At 43.0% G+C, this 16,409-nt stretch overlaps 1 protein-coding gene across 7 annotated transcripts in view; it reads right to left on the bottom strand.

Moving 5' to 3' along the window:
* Positions 1-16,094, bottom strand: part of NCK1 (NCK adaptor protein 1) — an 86,995-nt gene extending 70,901 nt beyond the window's left edge. The window contains exons 1-2 of one of the 7 annotated variants that reach the window (XM_054680272.2): positions 15,883-15,994; positions 10,744-10,838 (exon numbers count right to left, since the gene is read on the bottom strand). The gene's annotated coding sequence lies outside the window, so the exon portion shown is untranslated. 7 annotated transcript variants of the gene reach the window in all.
* Between the last annotated feature and the right edge of the window lie 315 nt (positions 16,095-16,409).

Here is a 16,409-nt window from a genome sequence, read left to right as displayed (position 1 = left end):
GCTAATTTGTGTGTTTATAGTCGAGATGGGGTTTCACCATGTTGGCCAGGCTGGTCTCAAACTCCTGACCTCAAGTGATCTGCCCGTCTTGGCCTCCCAAAGTGCTGGGATTACAGGTGTGAGCCACCATGTCCGGCCTACTTAGCATGTTTTAAAGGTTTATCTGTGTTATAGCATGTATCATACAATACTGTGGTCGTTTGTGACTGGCTTCTTTCACAGCATAATGCTTTCAAGGTTCATCGTGTTATAACATGTATCAGTTCTATATTCCTTTTTACTGCCAAATAGTATTTGTGTGGATATACATTACATGTAACCATTTATCAGCTGATGGACATCTGAGTTGCTTCTACTTTGGGGCTATTATGACTGAGCTGCTTCTTAAACAGATTTTCAAGAAATCCTCCTGTTTTTAGCACCACCCTCACCTCCTCCCTGCCAAAAATACCTGATGCTGCCAATTCCTGAGCCTAAGCAGTATTTTCTACTTTTGCTCCCGCCACTTAGGATTGAACATTTTTAAGTCCACTAAGAAGTTTCCCATCAGTTCACTCGCTTTCCAGTTTCCAGATTTTATTGTTGCCATCTTTTCTTTCATTCTCTTTACCTGTGTAGTTCAAATCTTCTAAAAGTATCCTTTACTGTCACCTTGCTGGGCTATCAAAGGGAGTAAAAGTAAATGTGTCTTTCACTCAGCCATCTTTATTTAGAAGTCCTTTCAATTATTTTTAGCCTTCATTCTTTCTCATGTATAGATTTGAAGGCTATAACTCTTCCCCTAAGCATGGCTCTATACACATCCTTTAAGTTATACTATATTTTCATGGTTCTGTTCTAAATAGTTTAATGTTATTTCTTCTCTAATCCCTGAATTTCTCAGGAATATATTGCTTATCTTCAAACAGCTGACAATTTTCTAGTTTTTTTGGTAATCCATTTCTCGCTTAATTCCAACATGTCAGAAAACACTCAAGAATTGATTATTTTGATCTTTTTTATTGTCCAGCATGTGTCAATTTGGGAAAAACTTTCATAGGCACTTAAAAACAATCTGCATTCTGTAGATATTAGGTGAAATGTTCAATGCATGTCAATTAGATTCATTTGATAATTATAGTGTTTAAATCTTTTATGTATTTTTGTCTCATTATTCTAATTACTCAGAGAGGCAAGCTGAAATATCTCATATTATGCTTATGGATTTGTCTAATTCTCCTTTTAGTTTTGTCCATTTTTTGCCTACCATGCTGGCAAAGATTAGAAAGAATGATAACACAGAGTTAAAAAACACTGTGGTAAAGGTGTAAATTGGAATGTCTTTTCTAAATAGCAGTTTGGCAACAGTCAGCAACATTTTAAATAAACATCTGTATCTTTGAAACCAGTTATTTTACATTTAGAAATTGATCTTAGGCAGGAAGGGAGATCCAGACAAGCTCTTCATGGATACCAAACACTGCTTAGCAGTTACACTGATTCGTAAATTCTCATTGTAGCCTTACAGCTATCCTTTGACTAAGTATTACTCTCATACTAGAGATGAGAAAAAAATGAAGTTTTTAGCCACCTAAAAAAAATACGTATATTCTTTGTAGGAATAAAAGTAGAAACAGCTCTATTAAACAAAATCAGGAACTTTATAACAGAGACAAAATAGGCAAAGTTTTTTGGTTTAAAAAAAAAACAAAAAACCTTTAGATTTATATATACACTGACACGGAAGGATGTTCATAAAAGCCAAGCTAGAAAACAAAGTATGGTAGTTTGTATTTCTGTGGGATCGGTGGTGATATCCCCTTTATCATTTTTTATTGCGTCTATTTGATTCTTCTCTTTTTCTTTATTAGTCTTGCTAGCGGTCTATCAATTTTGTTGATCCTTTCAAAAAACCAGCTCCTGGATTCATTAATTTTTTGAAGGGTTTTTTGTGTCTCTATTTCTTTCAGTTCTGCTCTGATTTTAGTTATTTCTTGCCTTCTGCTAGCTTTTGAATGTGTTTGCTCTTGCTTTTCTAGTTCTTTTAATTGTGATGTTAGGGTGTCAATTTTGGATCTTTCCTGCTTTCTCTTGTGGGCATTTAGTGCTATAAATTTCCCTCTACACACTGCTTTGAATGCGTCCCAGAGATTCTGGTATGTTGTGTCTTTGTTCTCGTTGGTTTCAAAGAACATCTTTACTTCTGCCTTCATTTCGTTATGTACCCAGTAGTCATTCAGGAGCAGGTTGTTCAGTTTCCATGTAGTTGAGCGGTTTTGAGTGAGATTCTTAATCCTGAGTTCCAGTTTGATTGCACTGTGGCCTGAGAGATAGTTTGTTATAATTTCTCTTCTTTTATATTTGCTGAGGAGAGCTTTACTTCCAACTATGTGGTCAATTTTGGAATAGGTGTGGTGTGGTGCTGAAAAAAATGTATATTCTGTTGATTTGGGGTGGAGAGTTGTGTAGATGTCTATTAGGTCCACTTGGTGCAGAGCTGAGTTCAATTCCTGGGTATCCTTGTTGACTTTCTGTCTCGTTGATCTGTCTAATGTTGACAGTGGGGTGTTAAAGTCTCCCATTATTAATGTGTGGGAGTCTAAGTCTCTTTGTAGGTCACTCAGGACTTGCTTTATGAATCTGGGTGCTCCTGTATTGGGTGCATATATATTTAGGATAGTTAGCTCTTCGTGTTGAATTGATCCCTTTACCATTATGTAATGGCCTTCTTTGTCTCTTTTGATCTTTGTTGGTTTAAAGTCTGTTTTATGAGACTAGGATTGCAATCCCTGCCTTTTTTTGTTTTCCATTTCCCTTTGAAAACTGGCACAAGACAGGGATGCCCTCTCTCACCACTCCTATTCAACATAGTGTTGGAAGTTCTGGCCAGGGCAATTAGGCAGGAGAAGGAAATAAAGGGTATTCAATTAGGAAAAGAGGAAGTCAAATTGTCCCTGTTTGCAGACAACATGATTGTATATCTAGAAAACCCCATTGTCTCAGCCCAAAATCTCCTTAAGCTGATAAGCAACTTCAGCAAAGTCTCAGGATACAAAATCAATGTGCAAAAATCACAAGCATTCTTATACACCAACAATAGACAAACAGAGAGCAGACTGTGGTATTGTTATGACAGTCCTCAAAGACTAATACATCTGTCAATAAAATAAAGAAAATGTCCCAGAACTAATGAATTTTACAGATTCAGAAGGTACACAAATATCCAAGAAAAATTGTTAAAAATAGACGTAACACCAAGCTACAACCTTATGAAATGTCAGAATATAGGAAACACAAAATTCCAGAAAAGCAAAACATTTTTACGATCAAGAATCAGAATGTCTTCAGACTTCTCAAAAGGATGACAAGCTAGAAAACAATGCAGCAAGGCCTTCAGAATTCTGAAGGCAAATTATTTCCAACCTAGAATCCTTAGCCAACCAAATCAAGCATGAACATGAAAAAAAGTTTTCATTAATGCAAGATTTCAGTCTTCCACAGGAATCTATTGTATGATATACTCCATCAAATGGAGAGGTTAAACAAAAAACAAAACAAACAAAAACACTATATGATTCATGGAAAGGGAAAAAAAAGATTTAACACAGGAGAAAGACAAAGGGAGTCGCTAGTTTTATCAGAAAGGAAGAAATGCCAGGAAACTACTATGTATCAGCCATAGAGGGCCAGATCAAGCAGATTCAAAAACTGCTAGATAAAGACAGCACAATTCTACTCCAATGTGTATATACAGCCAGGAGAAATGAGTGTATAAGTTCATTAAAGACCTGTAAACGGGCCGGGCGTGGTGGCTCACGCCTGTAATCCCAGCACTTTGGGTGGCCAAGGTGGGCGGGTCACCTGAGGTCAGGACTTCGAGACCAGCCTGCCCAGCCAACATAGTGAAACCCCATCTCTACTAAAAATATAAAAATTAGCCAAGTGTAGTGGCAAGTGCCTGTAATCTCACCTACTCGGGAGGCTGAGGCAGGACAATCACTTGAACCTGGGAGGCAGAAGTTGCAGTGAGCTGAGATCGCACCACTGCACTCCAGCCTGGGTGACAGAGCAAGACTCTATCTCAAAAAAAGGAGAAAAAATGTAAAAAACTGTAAATGAATGTTGACAATAGCTTTATTCACAACAGCCAAAAAACTGAAAACCAAATGTCCAATTTTTTAAAATTACATTATATTCATCCAATGGAATACTACCATCACTGAAAAGGAACTACTGCTGCACTCTACATCATAAATGAATCTCACAAACACAATGTTAAGCAAAAGTAGCCATCCACAAAAAGGTATACAAGCTGTATGGTTACTGTATTAGTCCACTTTCATGCTGCTGATGAAGACTGAACAATTTACAAAAGAAAGAGGTTTAATGGACTTACAGTTCCATGTGGCTGGAGAGGCCTCACAATCATGGCGCAAAGTGAAAGGCATGTCTCACGTGGCGGCAGACAAGAGAGCTTGTGCAGGCAAACTCCCGTTTTTAAAAATCATCAGTTCTCATAAGACTTATTCACTATCACAAGAAAAGCACAGGAAAGGCCCACTCCCACGATTCAATTACCTGCCACCAGGTTCCTCCCACCACACACAGGAATTGTGGGAGCTACAATTCAAGATGAAATATGGGCGGGGACACAGCCAAACCATATTATTCCGCCCCCGGCCCCTCCCAAATATCATGTCTTCACATTTCAAAACCAATCATGCCTTCCCAACAGTCCCCTGAAGTCTTAACTCATTTCAGCATTAACTCAGAAGTTCACAGTCCAAAGTCTCATCCAAAACAAGGCAAGCCCCTTCTGCCTATGAGCCTGTAAAATCAAAAGCAAGGTAGTTACTTCCTAGATAAGATGGGGGTACAGGAATTGGGTAAATACAGCCATTCCAAATGGGAGAAATTGCCCAAAACAAAGGGGTTAAAGGCCTCTAGCAAATCCAAAATACAGCAGGGCAGTCAAACCTTAAAGCTCCAAAATGATCTCCTTTGACTCCATGTCTCACATCCAGGTCACGCTGATCCAAGAAGTGGATTTCCATGGTCTTGGGCACCTCTGACCCTGTGGTTTTGCAGAGTACAGCCTCTCTCCTGGCTGCTTTCACAGGCTTGCATTGAGTGTCTGCAGCTTTTCCAGGCGCATGGTGCAAGCTGTCAGTGGATCTATCATTCTGGAGGCTGGAGGATGGTGGCCCTCTTCTCACAGCTCCACTAGGCGGTACCCGAGTAGGGACTCTGTGTGGGGGCTCTGACCCCACATTTCCCTTCTGCACTGCCCTAGCAGAGGTTCTCCACGAATGCTCTACCCCTGCTGCAAACTTCTGCCTGGGCATCCAAGCATTTCCATACATCTTCTGAAATGCAGGTGGAGGTTCCCAAACCCCAATTCTTGACTTCTGTGCACTTGCAGCATCAACACCACATTGCAGCATCAACGCCAAGGCTTGGGGCTTGCACCCTCTGAAGCCACAGCCCAAGCTCTACACTAGCCCCTTTCAGCCACGGCTGGAGCAGCTGGAATGCAGGGCACCAAGTCCCTAGGCTGCACATAGCACAGGGACATTGGGTCTGGCTCACAAAACCACTTTTTCCTCCCAGGCTTCCACGCCTGTGATGGGAGGGGCTGCCATGAAGACCTCCGACACGCCCTGCAGACATTTTCCCCATTGTCTTGGGGATTCATATTCAGCTCCTCATTACCTATGCAAATTTCTGTAGCCAGCTTGAATTTCTCCTCAGAAAAGGGGATTTTCTTTTCTATCACGCTGTCAAGCTGCAAATTTTCCAAACTTATGCTCTGCCTCCCTTGTAAAACTGAATGCCTTTAACAGCACCCAAGTCACTTCTTGAATGCTTTGCTGCTTAGAAATTTTTTCTACCAGACACCCTAAATCATCTCTCCCAAGTTCAAAGTTCCACAGATCTCTAGGGCAGGGGCAAAATGTTGCCAGTTTCTTTGCTAAAACATAACAAGAGTCACCTTTGCTCCAGTTCCCAACAAGTTCCCCATCTCCATCTGAAACCACCTCAGCCTGGACTTTATGGTCCATATCGCAATCAGCATTTTGGGCAAAGTCATTCAACAAGTCTAGAAAGTTCCAAACTTTCCCAACTTTCCCACATTTTCCTGTCCTCTTCTGATCCCTTCAAACTGTTCCAACCTCTGCCTGTTACCCAGTTCCAAAGTTGCTTCCACATTTTCGGGCATCTTTTCAGGAGCACTCTACTCTACTGGTACCAATTTACTGTATTAATCTGTTTTCATGCTGCTGATAAAGACATACCTGAGACTGGGCAATTTACAAAATAAAGAGGTTTAATGGGCTTACAGTTCCACATGGCAGGGGAGGCCTCACAATCATGGCACAAGGTTAAAGGCATGTCTTCTCACATGGCGGCAGATAAGAGAAGAGAGTTTGTGCAGGGAAACTCCCGTTTTTAAAACTATCAGATCCCACAAGACTTATTCACTATCACAAGAACAGCACGAGAAAGGTCCACCCCCATGGTTCAATTACCTCCCACGAGGTTCTGCCAACCACACGTGGGAATTGTGGGAGTAACAATTCAAGATGAGATTTGAGTGGGGACACAGCCAAACCATATCAGTTACATTTATATAAAGTTCAAAAACAGGCAAAAATAATTTATGGTGATAGAGGACAGAATAGTGATTACCTTTGAGAGGGAAAGAGACACTGATTGGAGGGGGCGCAAGAGAGCCTTTTCGAACACTAAAAATGTTCCACATCTGGATTTGAGTGATGACTACACAGATATCTACAAATATAAACATTCTATACATTTAAATTTGTGCAGTTTTCAATAAACATTTAAAGATACTTTCTCTAAAAAATTTTTAATTTTGTTTTTTTTAGACAGCGTCTCGCTCTGTCCCCCAAGCTAGAGTACAGTGGCGCGATCATAGCTCACTGCAGCCTCGACCTCTTGGACTCAAGCAATCCTCCCGCCAGCCTTGCAAGTAGCTAGGACTACAGACGCTCACAGCCAAACCTGGCTAATTTTTTTTTTTTTTACTTTTGTAAAGGCCGGCTCTTGCTATATTGCCCAGGCTGATCTCTAACTCCTACCCTCAAGGCATCCTCCCACCTCAGCCTCCCAAAGTGCAGGATTACAAGCATGAGCCACCACGCCCAGACTAAACAATTTTTTTAAAAAAAATTAGTAAGCTTTTTAGTTGGATCCACAACAGGAATTAATCAAAAGGAAAAAAATGTAAAGCCTTATACACAAAGATCTTTATTGCAGAATTTACAATAGCAAAACACATACACACACCTGGAAATAACATTTAATAAATGAATGCCATGCCAACCCTGGATTTCTCTGGTGTGAGAGAAATTAATATTTGGCATCTGTCTGATACTAGTAGCCAAACTTAATGCTGATTAACCTAAAGGAGCCATCTGCCCTGAGAAGAGCATGATCACAGACACCAAAGCAAAAAAGGGCTAAGCTATTCAAGGCTGAAAGAGGAAAGAGACAAAAGCAAGAGATGAAGTGAGACGTAGGCAAAAGCCAAATCATGCAAGACCTCACAGGCCTTTTTTTTTTTTTTTTTTAAAGACTATAGCTAAGAAATGAAAAGAAAAAATAAAGTAACTGATTTCCCTGGGCAGCAGAATTACTGGGAGACAGGGGTTGTACACTAAATATTCTAAATGTTTCTAAAAATGAAAATATATTATTCAAGAGCATGTAGTACTTGCAAATGATCAAGCATTTCCAAAGAAAACTGCCCAGCCCTATTAAATTTATAAAATATTTCTGCAATACAGCTGGAATAATTACAAGGTATACAACATATTACAGTATTTGTTGTATCTATTATTTGAATTGATCTACACACTAACATATGAAAATACGTGCTAAAATTTTTGGAAGAAAAGGATGAATTTTTTTTTTTTTTTTTTTTTGAGATTAAGTCTCTCCTTGTCACCCAGGCTGGAGTGCAGTGGCATGATCTCGGCTCACTGCAACCTCTGGCTCCTGGGTTCAAATGATTCTCCTGCCTCAGCCTCCCAAGTAGCTGGGATTACAGGCATGCACCACCACGCCCAGCTAAATTTTGTATTATTAGTAGAGACAGGGTTTCACCATGTTGGCCAGGCTGGTCTCGAACTCCTGACCTCAAGTGATCCACCTGCCTTGGCCTCCCAATGGGATTACAGGCGTGAGCCACTGCGCTGGGCCAGGATGATTCTTTAAAAAAAATAAAAAAATAAAAAACTTTTGAGAAACATCCATTCTTTTAAATATTTCCACATATTTTCACTGCTTGTTTTATTCAACTGGCTGTTTGAACAAAAGCAAAAATTATCCATACCATATTCATGTCCAATTCAGCAACCATTACTTACAATTTCAGGAATAGAAACAAGAGAATCAGTGTTTTAACAGGTTTTTTTAACTGATAATTTAAACAAATAGAAAAAGCAACTATTAACAACCAAAAAATAAATTAAAAACAGACCAAGAGAATAAGCATTCCTTTCCCTCCACAGAGAGATTTTACCTGATAGCTTTCTATGCTGTCTTACAGCATTCAACTATTGTTACATACACATAAGAAAAATACGAAAGCAACCCTACATGGTTTCTGTTACAGAAACTTTAGAGTTAAGACGAAAAATAAACATGAAGAACAAACATATAAAAGCACTCTAACTCACCAAATGGAACAAATGATTTTTCTTTCTTTCTTTTTTTTCTTTTGAGACAATCTCGCTCTGTCACCCAGGCTAAAGTGCAGTGGCAGGATCTCACAACCCCGCAACCCCTGCCTCCCGGGTTTAAGTGATTCTCCTGCCTCAACCTCTTGAGTAGCTGAGATTACAGGCATTCGCCATCACACTCAGCTAATTTTTGTATTTAGTAGAGACAGGGTTTCACCATGTTGGCCAAGCTGGTCTCGAACTCCTGGGATCAAGTTATCCGCCCACCTCAGCCTCCCAAAGCGCTGGGATTACAGGAGTGAGCCATCAGGCCTAGCGGAACAAATAAAAAAATTTTTTTTTGAGACAGAGTCTTGCTCTGTTACCCAGGCCGGAGTGGAATGGCATGATCTTGGCTCACTGTAACCTCTGCCTCTGGGGTTCAAGCCATTCTCCTGCCTCAGCCTCCCGGGTAGCTGGGACTACAGGCATGCACCACCACGGTGGGCTCATTTTTTTATATCTTTAGTAGAGATGGGGTTTCACCATGCCGGCCAGGCTGGTCTCAAACTCCTGGACTCAGGGGCTCCGCATGCCTCAGCCTCCCAAAGTGCTGGGATTACAGACGTGAGCCACCGCGCCCGGCCTCAACAAGATATTTTGTCTTGTCTTGCTCAACAAGAAGTGATGGTTCCTGACAGATGAACAAGAGGACAAAAAGTAGCAAAATGTGAAGGTGTTACAGTTCTAACACTCAAAAGAGAAAAAGAACATTACAGCTAGATCACTGCATTTAGTTATATGATAAGCCCTCCAGGTTTCCTCTAAATCATTACATTGTTCTGTATCCATATTCAAGGCCTCCAAAGATTAATTGGCATTATCAAGAGATTCGAAAAGACAAACTAAATTGCAGCAGTAAAACCTGTAAGAGATTCATTTTTTAGCAGATGATAGAATTCAATGGTAAACACTGGCCAGGTGCGGTGGCTCATCCCTGTAATCCCAGCACTTTGGGAGGCCAAAGCAGGCTGATCAACTGAAGTTAGGAGTTGGAGATCAGCCTGGCCAACATGGTGAAACCCTGTCTCTGCTAAAAATACAAAAATTAGCCAGGCATGGTGGCAGGCACCTGTAATTCCAGCTACTTAGGAGGCTGAGGCAGGAGAATCCCTTGAACCTGGGATGCAGAGGGTACAGTGATCCGAGACTGCCCCACCGCACTCCATCCTGAGTGACAGAGCAGGACTCCGTCTCAAGAAAAAAAAAAAACTCAATGGTAAACATGACAATATTATTTTCGTTAATGGTGTTAATACACCTAACAAGCATAGGGGAAAGAAACTGTATATAGACTTTAAATCATTGTTTAAATAATTTACAATGTAAGGCTGGGCATGGTGGCTCATGCCTGTAATTCCAGAACTTTGGGAAGCCAAGGTGGGCGGATCACCTGAGGTCAGGAGTTTGAGACCAGCCTGGCCAACATGGTGAAACCCATCTCTACTAAAAATACAAAATTAGCCAGGTGTGGTGGCAGGTGCCTGTGATCCCAGCTCCTCAGGAGGCTGAGGCAAGAGAATTGCTTGAACCCGAGAGGCGGAGGTTGCAGTGAGCTGAGATCATGCTGCTGCACTCCAGCCAGGGCAAAAACTGCGAAACTCTGTCTCAAAAAAAAAAATTTACAATGTAAATATGAAGGTTCCCCTGCCCTGAAGTTTTCAATCTATGAGAAGGCATAAATACACAAAATGCAAAATAATGTGAGGCAAATAAGGCAAAATTACAAGAGATGAGAAGTAGTATGGTTTCATAAACACACAGAACTTGCGTCAGAAGATCAAGGGCTGAGTCTTTGTTCTGCCCCCATCACTAAATGTTTGAATTTTGGTGCATCTAGTCTATTTGTATTTCAGTTTCCTTATCTATAAAACACAAGGTTGGATTCCAACATTCCAGCAATAATGCTCTATAATTCTATGATTCAAGTCCACACAACATTAAAAACCAAGGGAATACTAAAATAATAAGGGGTATGGGTTTAAAGGAAAGCAACAGACCAGGCACAGTGGCTCACCCCTATAATCCCAGCACGTTGAGAAGCCAAGGTGGGAGGATCGTTTGAGGCCAGGAATTCAAAACCAGTCTGAACAACACAGTGAGACCCTCTCTCTACAAAAAAAAAAAAAAAAAAAATAGCCAGACATTGATGCACACCTGTAATCCTGGCCTTCGGGAGGTTCAAGTTACAATGAGGAGCTGTGATCAGGCCACTGTACTCCAGCCTGGGCAACAGAGCGAGATCCCGTCAAAAAAGAAAGAAGAAAGAAAGAAAGAAAGAAAGAAAGAGAGAGAGAGAGAGAGAGAGAGAGAGAGACAGAGAGACAGACAGACAGACAGACGGACAGACGGATGGATGGACGGAAGGAAGGAAGGAAGGGAAAAGAAAGAAAGAAGGAAAGAAAGAAAGAAAAGCAAGCAAGCAACATAGGGAACAGGAAAAACATTTGGAAGGCTGCACCAAAGGACCAAAAGCGAAAATTCAACAAATTTTACTTCATTTGCTACTTGGTAATTTAGGAGAAAAAAAAATTTTAAAGACTAGGCAACCTGGACGGGCACAGTGGCTCACGCCTGTAATCCCAACACTTTGGGAAGCCAACGCATGTGGATCACCTGAGGTTGGGAGTTCAAGACCAGCCTGGCCAACATGGTGAAACCCCATCTCTACTAAAAATACAAAATTAGCCAGGCGTGGTGGCATGCACCTGTAATCCTAGCTACTCGGAAGCCTGACACAGGAGAATCACTTGAACCAAGGAGACGGAGGTTGCAGTGAGCCAAGATGGTGCCACTGCACTCCAGCCTGGGTGACAGAGTGAGATGCCTCAAAGAAAAAAAAAAAAGAAGAAAGAAAGAGGCCGGGCACAGTGGCTCACACCTGTAATCCCAGCACTTTGGCAGGCTGAGATGTGTAGATCACCTGAAGTCAGGAGTTTAAGACTGGCCTGACCAACACGGAGAAACCCCGTCTCTACTAAAAATACAAAATTAGCCAGGCATGGTGGCGCATGCCTGTAGTCCCAGCTACTAGGGAGGCTGAGGCAGGAGAATCGCTTGAACCCGGGAGGCAGAGGTTACAGTGAGCCAAGATCGCACCATTGCACTCCAGCCTGGGCAGCAGAGCGAGACTCTGTCTCAAAAAAAAAAAAGAAAGAAAGAAAGAAAAAGGAATGATACGAAGGTACAAAAATACAAAGAGTAAATAAGAATTAGAGATTGGTTTGGTTAGAGTGGACAGCTCCTATAAAGAAATAGTGCTGGCACTGATTAAAAAAAAAGAAAGAAATAGTGCTGGCCCCAGAAAAACAGGTTTGAGCAGGCTGTTATTAGGCTATGAATTCTGAACTATACTCTGAAGATAACAGAGAGTTATCACTGGTTTCCAAAAAGTGAAGGATGTGTTTGAAGCATAATTCTAAGATTTACGAAGACATACTAAGTAGAGAGAAAAATCAAGCAAAAAAACCCAATTAAAGGCTAGTGAGTAGTTCAAAGATAAAAATGGCTGGCAAAAATCAGCCAATATTGTTACGTGCATAGAGATAAAACCAAAGTTTGTGTCTGGGTAATTGAAAGCATGGTAATGTCACCAAAACAAAGTCAGCATATGGAATCAGTTTTGAAGGGAAGACTATAAATTCTATCTTCATTAGAGTTTAAGGTGAGGATCAGCCAGACATAAAGTTTCCTTAAATCTTTAAATGTCATATTTAGCCTTGTTGTCTTCCTAACATCACAGTATTTATAGAGAATTTGTTAACTGCTCAGTGATTTCAAAAGTTCCCTTCAATTTTACTTATTAATGAAATAATCATTTAATTTTCTAGTGCAGATAAAGAACATTTGGTATTTTTCTATATTATAAAGGTAAATTCTAAAAATTATTAAACCATGATTTTAAAAATGAACTGTATCTGTATTCATTAAGTCAAGTCTTCCTGACAAGTGATTTATAATAATCACATCAAATATACCTTCAGCTTTGAAAAACACATGGTGAAAAAGTAAAATAAGACAAAGTAAAAGTACAAAGCAATGAAAATGTAAAACTCTAGAAAATTTTTGAAAAATGAATATAGGCCAGGCACGGTGGCGCACACCTGTAATCTCAGCACTTTGGGAGGCGGAGGTGGGCGGATTGCTTGAGGTCAGGAGTTCGAGACCAGCCTTGCCAACATGGTGAAACTCCGTCTCTACTAAAAATACAGGCCAGGCGTGGTGGCTCATGCCTGTAATCCCAGCACTTTGGGAGGCCGAGGCAGGTGGATCACGAGGTCAGGAGTTCAAGATCAGCCTGGCCAAGATGGTGAAACCCTGCCTCTACTAAAAATACAAAAATTAGTCAGGCGTGGTGGCAGGCGCCTGTAATCCCAGCTACTGGGGAGGCTGAGGCAGAGAATTGCTTGAACCCGGCAGGCAGAGGTTGCAGTGAGCCAAGATCCCGCCACTGCACTCCAGCCTGGGCAACAGAGTGAGACTCCGTCTCAAAAAAAAAAAAAACAGAAGAAAAAGAAAAAAATATATATATACAAAAAAATTAGCTGGGCATGGTGGCACACACCTGTAGTCCCAGCTACTTGGGAGGCTGAGGCACAAGAATCGATTGAACCCGGGAGGCAGAGGTTGCAGTGAGCCAAGATCGTGCCACTGCACTCCAGCCTGGGCAACAGAGACTCTGTCTCAAAAAAAAAAAAAAAAAAGAAAAGAAAAAAACCCAGAACCATGAAGTATCACTAAATATCTCTTTTCTTTATTATTTTCCTTTTTAAATTTTTTTATATTTTCTTAATTTAGAGACAGGGTCTCATTACATTGCTTAGGCTGATCTCAAACTCCTGGCCTCCAGCTATCCTCCCGCCTTGGCCTCCCAAGTGCTGGGATTACAGGCTTGAACTACCCCGCCTGGTCTCCCTCAGTATCTAACAAAACATTACACATAGGTTTTTTTTGTTTGTTTCTGTTTGTTTGTTTTTTTTTTTTTTGTGACGGAATCTTGCTCTGTTGCCAGGCTGGAGTGCAGTGGCGATCTTGGCTCACTGCAACCTCCGACTCCCGGGTTCATGCAATTCTCCTGCCTCAGACTCCCGAGTAGCTGGGATTACAGGTGCGTGCCACCACGCCCGGTTAATTTTTGTATTTTCAGTAGAGACGGGGTTTCACCGTGTTGGCCAGGCTGGTCTCGATCTCCTGACCTCGTGATCCGCCTGCCTCGGCCTCCCAAAGTGCTGGGATTACAGGCGTGAGCCACCGAGCCCGGCCAACATTACACGTAGGTTTCAAATTTTATTTAGATGTACCTGAAAGCACTGCAGAAACCTGGACAAAAGATAATGCCTAGAAAAATAAATACACATTTTATTTATTTATTTTTTTGAGACGGAGTCTCGCTCTGTCGCCCAGGCTGGAGTGCAGTGCCGCGATCTCGGCTCACTGCAAGCTCCGCCTCCCGGGTTCACGCCATTCTCCTGCCTCAGCCTCCCGAGTAGCTGGGACTATAGGCGCCCGCCACCACGCCCGGCTACTTTTTTGTATTTTTAGTAGAGACGGGGTTTCACCGTGTCTGCTAGGGTGGTTTCAATCTCCTGACCTCGTGATCCGCCCGCCTCAGCCTCCCAAAGTGCTGGGATTACAGGCTTGAGCTACCCCGCCTGATCTCCCTCAGTATCGAACAAAACATTACACGTAGGTCTCAAATTTTATTTAGATGGACCTGAAAGCACTGTCAAAACCTGGACAAAAGATAATGCCTAGAAAAATAAGTACACATTTTAAAATTTAATACATGAGCCAACAGCTGAGTAGATGTGAACACTCTGCAAACTATGTTTATGGATATTACAGCCAATTTCCACAGATCACAATTTTCCCAAAGAAGTCTCAGAGTTTGTGGTCAAGATGAAAAGAAAGTACCATTTATCAACCAGTGCATATTACTATCAAGTTGTGAATGGGATGCCTATTTAAGAATATCACAGACTCCACCCCTCACAAGAAAATAAAGTGTTTTAAAAAGAAAAGAACGAATATTATTGACAATTACCAAACAAAACTTTCTTCTTAGGTTATTTCTCCGTTTACTGTGTGACCTCGCTGAAGGCTGAGAGTCTAGGCACACTGGTTTCCAGGTGCTGAAGAAATCGTTATAGTTGGTTTGTCATACGTCTATCAAAGTAAAATTTTAAAAATGAGTACCTTTTGGCAACACCCGTTTTGGGGGGACATTGAGCTGCTTTGCTCCCTACCCAAAGAGGAGTTAGGCAATTCTCTTTAACGTAATTCTTTCCTAATTTCTAGGGCTTCTTACCTAATCTAACGTGCATAATTATTTTCAGGTGACTCCGGGTCCATCAGTTTGACACCGAGAGCGTTTCTACGGTTACGTCCTCAGCCCTGAACAAAACCCAGCTTCCTGAGCTTCTAACGGCGAATTTAACTTGTATGTTAATACAGAAGAAAGGTTACAAAACCTATCGAAATGGTTTTTTGTTTTACCAAACATATTACAACTCAAGTCAAAAGTTCACAGCCCCAGCAACTCGCGTACGAATCTGAAGCAGGTCCAGACCATTAAAGTCGCAGCCCCAGACTAGAAAACGGCCGGTGGGTGGGGGGAGGGGAGAGGGCGCGTCCCGAAGATGTCCACCCGCAGCACCGCGCAGGCTGACGCCTCCCCTCCTCTCGGGCTGGAGGTGAGAGCGCCCTTCCTCCTACCACGTCCCTACCTTCCCGGCCTCGGATTACGCCACAGCTGGCAAAAGGACTTTTTCATGAGAAAACAGACAAGTCAACCAGCGCGCCGCACACTCGACCTCCCAGGCTCGCACGGGCGGCCGCCCGGGCTCTCAGCCCGACACAGCGCTCCAGGGGCTGACAAGGAGGCCGCGGGGTCACGCTCCCTGGGGCAACGGCCCGAGGGTCTCGCGGAATCCCAGTGCAGAAGTCTGGACCCTCCGAGCAGCCTCCGCGCCCCCTCCGGCTCAGCTCCGAGCCTGCAGACGGCGCCCCCGGGGCTAACTCAGAGCGAGAAGAGGAAGCGACGCAGCGAGTAACAGGCTGTATGGACGGACAGCGGACTGACGGGGGGGGGTGTGTGTCTGCCTGCCAACAAGGCCGTCTCACCTTCCCGCTGCCGAGCCGGGCAGCTCCAGCTCACCTGAGGAGGGCTCCAGGACGCCACTGCGGCCGCCGTGATGGCCGTAACGGCACGAGGCCTGCGCTCCGCCGCCGCCGCGTAGCTCTTGGGAGAGAGGCGGGGCACGCGCGGTGGGCAGGCGGATCCGCGCGGGCAGGAAACCCACTCTGGACCCAATCTGATAGGTTCAGTCGCCCCCTTCCCCGGTCCCTGACGCGACAACGGTCTCTGCCGCACTGGGATTGGGCGGGCCCACATGTCAATCAAGCCCCCTGCGTGATGTGGAGGGAGCGGAGGCTGCGCGGCGGAGAGTAGAGAGCTAGAGGGTGAGAAGCGCTGGGCCGGACCAGAACTGTCTTCGCTTTTCCCTCTGCGGCTGCTCTGGTTGGTTACTTTGAGCCTTCCTCCTCAGCGCCGCAGGAGAGACTTAACAGCAAAAATGACTGTGTCCTGAGTTCAGCCCCCACTGCTCTGGGAGCTTCCCCCTGGTTTCTGCACCTGAAGAATGTCATCCCAGCCGAAGGTTCTTAGGAGCGGGGAGCGACAAA

This window comes from Pan troglodytes, chromosome 2, assembly GCF_028858775.2.
Source record: "Pan troglodytes isolate AG18354 chromosome 2, NHGRI_mPanTro3-v2.0_pri, whole genome shotgun sequence".
Lineage (NCBI taxonomy): Eukaryota > Metazoa > Chordata > Mammalia > Primates > Hominidae > Pan > Pan troglodytes.
Note: the sequence above shows the minus strand (reverse complement) of the source record. Positions and strands in the feature narration are given on the sequence as shown.